Genomic DNA, 10,194 nt, shown 5'->3' with positions numbered 1-10,194 from the left:
GCTCAGCACGGACGTGTGCAGAGGCAGACGCTCAGCACGGACGTGTGCAGGGGCAGACGCTCAGCACAGACGTGTGCAGAGGCAGACGCTCTGCATGGACGCTCTGCATGGACGCTCAGCACGGACGCTCAGCACGGACGTGTGCAGAGGCAGACGCTCAGCACGGACGTGTGCAGAGGCAGACGCTCAACACGGACGTGTGCAGAGGCAGACGCTCAGCACGGACGTGTGCAGAGTCAGACGTTCAGCACGGACGTGTGCAGAGGCAGACGCTCAGCACGGACGTGTGCAGAGGCAGACGCTCAGCACAGACGTGTGCAGAGGCAGACGCTCAGCACGGACGTGTGCAGAGGCAGACGCTCAGCACGGACGCTCAGCACGGACGTGTGCAGAGGCAGACGCTCAGCACGGACGTGTGCAGAGGCAGACGCTCAGCACGGACGTGTGCAGAGGCAGACGCTCAGCACAGACGTGTGCAGAGGCAGATGCTCAGCACGGACGCTCAGCACGGACGTGTGCAGAGGCAGACGCTCAGCACGGACGCTCAGCACGGACGTGTGCAGAGGCAGACGCTCAGCACGGACGTGTGCAGAGGCAGACGCTCAGCACGGACGCTCAGCACGGACATGTGCAGAGGCAGACGCTCAGCACGGACGTGTGCAGAGGCAGACGCTCAGCACGGACGTGTGCAGAGGCAGACGCTCAGCACGGACGCTCAGCACGGACGTGTGCAGAGGCAGACGCTCAGCACGGACGCTCAGCACGGACGTGTGCAGAGGCAGACGCTCAGCACGGACGTGTGCAGAGGCAGACGCTCATCACAGACGTGTGCAGAGGCAGACGCTCAGCACAGACGTGTGCAGAGGCAGACGCTCAGCACAGACGTGTGCAGAGGCAGACGCTCAGCACGGACGCTCAGCACGGACGTGTGCAGAGGCAGACGCTCAGCACGGACGTGTGCAGAGGCAGACGCTCAGCACAGACGTGTGCAGAGGCAGACGCTCAGCACGGACGTGTGCAGAGGCAGACGCTCAGCACGGACGCTCAGCACGGACGTGTGCAGAGGCAGACGCTCAGCACGGACGTGTGCAGAGGCAGACGCTCAGCACGGACGCTCAGCACGGACGTGTGCAGAGGCAGACGCTCAGCACGGACGTGTGCAGAGGCAGACGCTCAGCACGGACGTGTGCAGAGGCAGACGCTCAGCACAGACGTGTGCAGAGGCAGACGCTCAGCACGGACGCTCAGCACGGACGTGTGCAGAGGCAGACGCTCAGCACGGACGCTCAGCACGGACGTGTGCAGAGGCAGACGCTCAGCACGGACGTGTGCAGAGGCAGACGCTCAGCACAGACGTGTGCAGAGGCAGACGCTCAGCACGGACGCTCAGCACGGACGTGTGCAGAGGCAGACGCTCAGCACGGACATGTGCAGAGGCAGACGCTCAGCACGGACGTGTGCAGAGGCAGACGCTCAGCACGGACGCTCAGCACGGACGTGTGCAGAGGCAGACGCTCAGCACGGACGTGTGCAGAGGCAGACGCTCAGCACGGACGTGTGCAGAGGCAGACGCTCAGCACGGACGCTCAGCACGGACGTGTGCAGAGGCAGACGCTCAGCACGGACGTGTGCAGAGGCAGACGCTCAGCACGGACGCTCAGCACGGACGTGTGCAGAGGCAGACGCTCAGCACGGACGTGTGCAGAGGCAGACGCTCAGCACAGACGTGTGCAGAGGCAGACGCTCAGCACAGACGTGTGCAGAGGCAGACGCTCAGCACGGACGCTCAGCACGGACGTGTGCAGAGGCAGACGCTCAGCACGGACGTGTGCAGAGGCAGACGCTCTGCATGGACGCTCTGCATGGACGCTCAGCACGGACGCTCAGCACGGACGTGTGCAGAGGCAGACGCTCAGCACGGACGCTCAGCACGGACGTGTGCAGAGGCAGACGCTCAGCACGGACGTGTGCAGAGGCAGACGCTCAACACGGACGTGTGCAGAGGCAGACGCTCAGCACGGACGTGTGCAGAGGCAGACGCTCAACACGGACGTGTGCAGAGTCAGACGTTCAGCACGGACGTGTGCAGAGGCAGACGCTCAGCACGGACGTGTGCAGAGGCAGACGCTCAGCACAGACGTGTGCAGAGGCAGACGCTCAGCACGGACGTGTGCAGAGGCAGACGCTCAGCACGGACGCTCAGCACGGACGTGTGCAGAGGCAGACGCTCAGCACGGACGTGTGCAGAGGCAGACGCTCAGCACGGACGTGTGCAGAGGCAGACGCTCAGCACAGACGTGTGCAGAGGCAGATGCTCAGCACGGACGCTCAGCACGGACGTGTGCAGAGGCAGACGCTCAGCACGGACGCTCAGCACGGACGTGTGCAGAGGCAGACGCTCAGCACGGACGTGTGCAGAGGCAGACGCTCAGCACAGACGTGTGCAGAGGCAGACGCTCAGCACGGACGCTCAGCACGGACGTGTGCAGAGGCAGACGCTCAGCACGGACGTGTGCAGAGGCAGACGCTCAGCACGGACGTGTGCAGAGGCAGACGCTCAGCACGGACGCTCAGCACGGACGTGTGCAGAGGCAGACGCTCAGCACGGACGTGTGCAGAGGCAGACGCTCAGCACGGACGTGTGCAGAGGCAGACGCTCAGCACAGACGTGTGCAGAGGCAGACGCTCAGCACAGACGTGTGCAGAGGCAGACGCTCAGCACGGACGCTCAGCACGGACGTGTGCAGAGGCAGACGCTCAGCACGGACGTGTGCAGAGGCAGACGCTCAGCACAGACGTGTGCAGAGGCAGACGCTCTGCATGGACGCTCAGCACGGACGCTCAGCACGGACGTGTGCAGAGGCAGACGCTCAGCACGGACACTCAGCACGGACGTGTGCAGAGGCAGACGCTCAGCACGGACGTGTGCAGAGGCAGACGCTCAGCACGGACGTGTGCAGAGGCAGACGCTCAGCACGGACGTGTGCAGAGGCAGACGCTCAGCACGGACGTGTGCAGAGGCAGACGCTCAGCACGGACGCTCAGCACGGACGTGTGCAGAGGCAGACGCTCAGCACGGACGCTCAGCACGGACGTGTGCAGAGGCAGACGCTCAGCACGGACGTGTGCAGAGGCAGACGCTCAGCACGGACGTGTGCAGAGGCAGACGCTCAGCACGGACTCTCAGCACGGACGTGTGCAGAGGCAGACGCTCAGCACGGACGCTCAGCACGGACGTGTGCAGAGGCAGACGCTCAGCACGGACGTGTGCAGAGGCAGACGCTCAGCACGGACGTGTGCAGAGGCAGACGCTCAGCACGGACGTGTGCAGAGGCAGACGCTCAGCACGGACGCTCAGCACGGACGTGTGCAGAGGCAGACGCTCAGCACGGACGTGTGCAGAGGCAGACGCGCAGCACAGACGTGTGCAGAGGCAGACGCTCAGCACGGACGTGTGCAGAGGCAGACGCTCAGCACGGACGCTCAGCACGGACGTGTGCAGAGGCAGACGCTCAGCACGGACGTGTGCAGAGGCAGACGCTCAGCACGGACGCTCAGCACGGACGTGTGCAGAGGCAGACGCTCAGCACGGACGTGTGCAGAGGCAGACGCTCAGCACGGACGTGTGCAGAGGCAGACGCTCAGCACAGACGTGTGCAGAGGCAGACGCTCAGCACGGACGCTCAGCACGGACGTGTGCAGAGGCAGACGCTCAGCACGGACGCTCAGCACGGACGTGTGCAGAGGCAGACGCTCAGCACGGACGTGTGCAGAGGCAGACGCTCAGCACAGACGTGTGCAGAGGCAGACGCTCAGCACGGACGCTCAGCACGGACGTGTGCAGAGGCAGACGCTCAGCACGGACGTGTGCAGAGGCAGACGCTCAGCACGGACGTGTGCAGAGGCAGACGCTCAGCACGGACGCTCAGCACGGACGTGTGCAGAGGCAGACGCTCAGCACGGACGTGTGCAGAGGCAGACGCTCAGCACGGACGTGTGCAGAGGCAGACGCTCAGCACAGACGTGTGCAGAGGCAGACGCTCAGCACAGACGTGTGCAGAGGCAGACGCTCAGCACGGACGCTCAGCACGGACGTGTGCAGAGGCAGACGCTCAGCACGGACGTGTGCAGAGGCAGACGCTCAGCACAGACGTGTGCAGAGGCAGACGCTCTGCATGGACGCTCAGCACGGACGCTCAGCACGGACGTGTGCAGAGGCAGACGCTCAGCACGGACGCTCAGCACGGACGTGTGCAGAGGCAGACGCTCAGCACGGACGGACGTGTGCAGAGGCAGACGCTCAGCACGGACGTGTGCAGAGGCAGACGCTCAGCACGGACGTGTGCAGAGGCAGACGCTCAGCACGGACGTGTGCAGAGGCAGACGCTCAGCACGGACGCTCAGCACGGACGTGTGCAGAGGCAGACGCTCAGCACGGACGTGTGCAGAGGCAGACGCTCAGCACGGACGTGTGCAGAGGCAGACGCTCAGCACGGACGCTCAGCACGGACGTGTGCAGAGGCAGACGCTCAGCACGGACGCTCAGCACGGACGTGTGCAGAGGCAGACGCTCAGCACGGACGTGTGCAGAGGCAGACGCTCAGCACAGACGTGTGCAGAGGCAGACGCTCAGCACAGACGTGTGCAGAGGCAGACGCTCAGCACGGACGCTCAGCACGGACGTGTGCAGAGGCAGACGCTCAGCACGGACGTGTGCAGAGGCAGACGCTCAGCACAGACGTGTGCAGAGGCAGACGCTCTGCATGGACGCTCAGCACGGACGCTCAGCACGGACGTGTGCAGAGGCAGACGCTCAGCACGGACGCTCAGCACGGACGTGTGCAGAGGCAGACGCTCAGCACGGACGTGTGCAGAGGCAGACGCTCAGCACGGACGTGTGCAGAGGCAGACGCTCAGCACGGACGTGTGCAGAGGCAGACGCTCAGCACGGACGTGTGCAGAGGCAGACGCTCAGCACGGACGCTCAGCACGGACGTGTGCAGAGGCAGACGCTCAGCACGGACGTGTGCAGAGGCAGACGCTCAACACGGACGTGTGCAGAGGCAGACGCTCAGCACGGACGCTCAGCACGGACGTGTGCAGAGGCAGACGCTCAGCACGGACGTGTGCAGAGGCAGACGCTCAGCACGGACGCTCAGCACGGACGTGTGCAGAGGCAGACGCTCAGCACAGACGTGTGCAGAGGCAGACGCTCAGCACAGACGTGTGCAGAGGCAGACGCTCAGCACAGACGTGTGCAGAGGCAGACGCTCAGCACGGACGCTCAGCACGGACGTGTGCAGAGGCAGACGCTCAGCACGGACTTGTGCAGGGGCAGACGCTCAGCACAGACGTGTGCAGAGGCAGACGCTCTGCATGGACGCTCAGCACGGACGCTCAGCACGGACGTGTGCAGAGGCAGACGCTCAGCACGGACGCTCAGCACGGACGTGTGCAGAGGCAGACGCTCAGCACGGACGTGTGCAGAGGCAGACGCTCAACACGGACGTGTGCAGAGGCAGACCTTCAGCACGGACGTGTGCAGAGGCAGACGCTCAGCACGGACGTGTGCAGAGGCAGACGCTCAGCACGGACGTGTGCAGAGGCAGACGCTCAGCACGGACGTGTGCAGAGGCAGACGCTCAGCACAGACGTGTGCAGAGGCAGACGCTCAGCACGGACGTGTGCAGAGGCAGACGCTCAGCACGGACGCTCAGCACGGACGTGTGCAGAGGCAGACGCTCAGCACGGACGTGTGCAGAGGCAGACGCTCAGCACGGACGCTCAGCACGGACGTGTGCAGAGGCAGACGCTCAGCACGGACGTGTGCAGAGGCAGACGCTCAGCACAGACGTGTGCAGAGGCAGACGCTCAGCACGGACGTGTGCAGAGGCAGACGCTCAGCACGGACGCTCAGCACGGACGTTTGCAGAGGCAGACGCTCAGCACGGACGTGTGCAGAGGCAGACGCTCAGCACGGACGTGTGCAGAGGCAGACGCTCAGCACGGACGTGTGCAGAGGCAGACGCTCAGCACAGACGTGTGCAGAGGCAGATGCTCAGCACGGACGCTCAGCACGGACGTGTGCAGAGGCAGACGCTCAGCACGGACGCTCAGCACGGACGTGTGCAGAGGCAGACGCTCAGCACGGACGTGTGCAGAGGCAGACGCTCAGCACAGACGTGTGCAGAGGCAGACGCTCAGCACGGACGTGTGCAGAGGCAGACGCTCAGCACAGACGTGTGCAGAGGCAGACGCTCAGCACGGACGCTCAGCACGGACGTGTGCAGAGGCAGACGCTTAGCACGGACGTGTGCAGAGGCAGACGCTTAGCACGGACGTGTGCAGAGGCAGACGCTCAGCACGGACGTGTGCAGAGGCAGACGCTCAGCACGGACGCTCAGCACGGACGTGTGCAGAGGCAGACGCTCAGCACGGACGTGTGCAGAGGCAGACGCTCAGCACGGACGTGTGCAGAGGCAGACGCTCAGCACGGACGCTCAGCACGGACGTGTGCAGAGGCAGACGCTCAGCACGGACGTGTGCAGAGGCAGACGCTCAGCACAGACGTGTGCAGAGGCAGACGCTCTGCATGGACGCTCAGCACGGACGCTCAGCACGGACGCTCAGCACGGACGTGTGCAGAGGCAGACGCTCAGCACGGACGCTCAGCACGGACGTGTGCAGAGGCAGACGCTCAGCACGGACGTGTGCAGAGGCAGACGCTCAGCACGGACGTGTGCAGAGGCAGACGCTCAGCACAGACGTGTGCAGAGGCAGATGCTCAGCACGGACGCTCAGCACGGACGTGTGCAGAGGCAGACGCTCAGCACGGACGCTCAGCACGGACGTGTGCAGAGGCAGACGCTCAGCACGGACGTGTGCAGAGGCAGACGCTCAGCACAGACGTGTGCAGAGGCAGACGCTCAGCACGGACGCTCAGCACGGACGTGTGCAGAGGCAGACGCTCAGCACGGACGTGTGCAGAGGCAGACGCTCAGCACGGACGTGTGCAGAGGCAGACGCTCAGCACGGACGCTCAGCACGGACGTGTGCAGAGGCAGACGCTCAGCACGGACGTGTGCAGAGGCAGACGCTCAGCACAGACGTGTGCAGAGGCAGACGCTCAGCACAGACGTGTGCAGAGGCAGACGCTCAGCACGGACGCTCAGCACGGACGTGTGCAGAGGCAGACGCTCAGCACGGACGTGTGCAGAGGCAGATGCTCAGCACAGACGTGTGCAGAGGCAGACGCTCTGCATGGACGCTCAGCACGGACGCTCAGCACGGACGTGTGCAGAGGCAGACGCTCAGCACGGACGCTCAGCACGGACGTGTGCAGAGGCAGACGCTCAGCACGGACGTGTGCAGAGGCAGACGCTCAGCACGGACGTGTGCAGAGGCAGACGCTCAGCACGGACGTGTGCAGAGGCAGACGCTCAGCACGGACGTGTGCAGAGGCAGACGCTCAGCACGGACGTGTGCAGAGGCAGACGCTCAGCACGGACGCTCAGCACGGACGTGTGCAGAGGCAGACGCTCAGCACGGACGTGTGCAGAGGCAGACGCTCAGCACGGACGTGTGCAGAGGCAGACGCTCAGCACAGACGTGTGCAGAGGCAGACGCTCTGCATGGACGCTCAGCACGGACGCTCAGCACGGACGTGTGCAGAGGCAGACGCTCAGCACGGACGCTCAGCACGGACGTGTGCAGAGGCAGACGCTCAGCACGGACGTGTGCAGAGGCAGACGCTCAGCACGGACGTGTGCAGAGGCAGACGCTCAGCACGGACGTGTGCAGAGGCAGACGCTCAGCACGGACGTGTGCAGAGGCAGACGGTCAGCACGGACGTGTGCAGAGGCAGACGCTCAGCACGGACGCTCAGCACGGACGTGTGCAGAGGCAGACGCTCAGCACGGACGTGTGCAGAGGCAGACGCTCAACACGGACGTGTGCAGAGGCAGACGCTCAGCACGGACGCTCAGCACGGACGTGTGCAGAGGCAGACGCTCAGCACGGACGTGTGCAGAGGCAGACGCTCAGCACGGACGCTCAGCACGGACGTGTGCAGAGGCAGACGCTCAGCACAGACGTGTGCAGAGGCAGACGCTCAGCACAGACGTGTGCAGAGGCAGACGCTCAGCACGGACGTGTGCAGAGGCAGACGCTCAGCACGGACGCTCAGCACGGACGTGTGCAGAGGCAGACGCTCAGCACGGACGTGTGCAGAGGCAGACGCTCAGCACGGACGTGTGCAGAGGCAGACGCTCAGCACGGACGTGTGCAGAGGCAGACGCTCAGCACAGACGTGTGCAGAGGCAGACGCTCAGCACAGACGTGTGCAGAGGCAGACGCTCAGCACAGACGTGTGCAGAGGCAGACGCTCAGCACGGACGCTCAGCACGGACGTGTGCAGAGGCAGACGCTCAGCACGGACGTGTGCAGAGGCAGACGCTCAGCACAGACGTGTGCAGAGGCAGACGCTCTGCATGGACGCTCAGCACGGACGCTCAGCACGGACGCTCAGCACGGATGTGTGCAGAGGCAGACGCTCAGCACGGACGCTCAGCACGGACGTGTGCAGAGGCAGACGCTCAGCACGGACGTGTGCAGAGGCAGACGCTCAGCACGGACGTGTGCAGAGGCAGACGCTCAGCACGGACGTGTGCAGAGGCAGACGCTCAGCACAGACGTGTGCAGAGGCAGATGCTCAGCACGGACGCTCAGCACGGACGTGTGCAGAGGCAGACGCTCAGCACGGACGCTCAGCACGGACGTGTGCAGAGGCAGACGCTCAGCACGGACGTGTGCAGAGGCAGACGCTCAGCACAGACGTGTGCAGAGGCAGACGCTCAGCACGGACGCTCAGCACGGACGTGTGCAGAGGCAGACGCTCAGCACGGACGTGTGCAGAGGCAGACGCTCAGCACGGACGTGTGCAGAGGCAGACGCTCAGCACGGACGCTCAGCACGGACGTGTGCAGAGGCAGACGCTCAGCACGGACGTGTGCAGAGGCAGACGCTCAGCACGGACGTGTGCAGAGGCAGACGCTCAGCACAGACGTGTGCAGAGGCAGACGCTCAGCACAGACGTGTGCAGAGGCAGACGCTCAGCACGGACGCTCAGCACGGACGTGTGCAGAGGCAGACGCTCAGCACGGACGTGTGCAGAGGCAGACGCTCAGCACAGACGTGTGCAGAGGCAGACGCTCTGCATGGACGCTCAGCACGGACGCTCAGCACGGACGTGTGCAGAGGCAGACGCTCAGCACGGACGCTCAGCACGGACGTGTGCAGAGGCAGACGCTCAGCACGGACGTGTGCAGAGGCAGACGCTCAGCACGGACGTGTGCAGAGGCAGACGCTCAGCACGGACGTGTGCAGAGGCAGACGCTCAGCACGGACGTGTGCAGAGGCAGACGCTCAGCACGGACGTGTGCAGAGGCAGATGACGTCTGACGTCTAGGGACGGTCAAACATAGGAAAGAATCAATCTAAAAGTGATGTGTCCGTCCCAGAGACGCCTGTCACCATGGCAACGTCAAATAAATATGGGAAAGAGTGTTTGGAGTGTCTGCCAGTGTGGGCCAGTGTGGGCCAGTGTGGACCAGTGTGGACCAGTGTGGACCAGTGTGGACCAGTGTGGGCCAGTGTGGGCCAGTGTGGGCCAGTGTGGACCAGTGTGGGCCAGTGTGGACCAGTGTGGGCCAGTAAATCAGGTTTTCTATCTGGATCACTAAGCACGGACAAATTATTCATGTCAGCAAAACTGTTGAATTAAATGAATAGAAATGAAGTTTTTGTGATTTCTGTTATTTCGTTGTGATTTTGATGCATCTTTCCTGTCGTGTGAAGCACTTTGACTTGCCTTGTGTATGAATTGTGCTCTACAAATAAACTTGTCTTGCCAGATTTAATCTCGCGTGCAAAAGTGGAAAAGTCAGATTTATGAAGTTCAGACTTAATTTGATCAATTCTGGACTTAAATGTAGGACTTTTTATGCCGTAATTTTATTTATGTTTTGTCGTATAGTGCATTCATTTATTCATTTAAGATAAGATAAGATATTCCTTTATTGTCCCACATGGGGAAATTTCATTGGTGCAACGCAGGTAGATACAGAGGTCGATACAGAAGAACAGATCACTTATAGGAAGTCTGAAAAACACTTTCAGTAGAAGATCTCCTATAAA

The sequence above is a fragment of the Eucyclogobius newberryi genome, unplaced genomic scaffold, assembly GCF_026437365.1.
Source record: "Eucyclogobius newberryi isolate DKJ021-1_F unplaced genomic scaffold, fEucNew1.0.hap1 SCAF_17, whole genome shotgun sequence".
Classification (NCBI taxonomy): domain Eukaryota; kingdom Metazoa; phylum Chordata; class Actinopteri; order Gobiiformes; family Gobiidae; genus Eucyclogobius; species Eucyclogobius newberryi.
Note: the sequence above shows the minus strand (reverse complement) of the source record.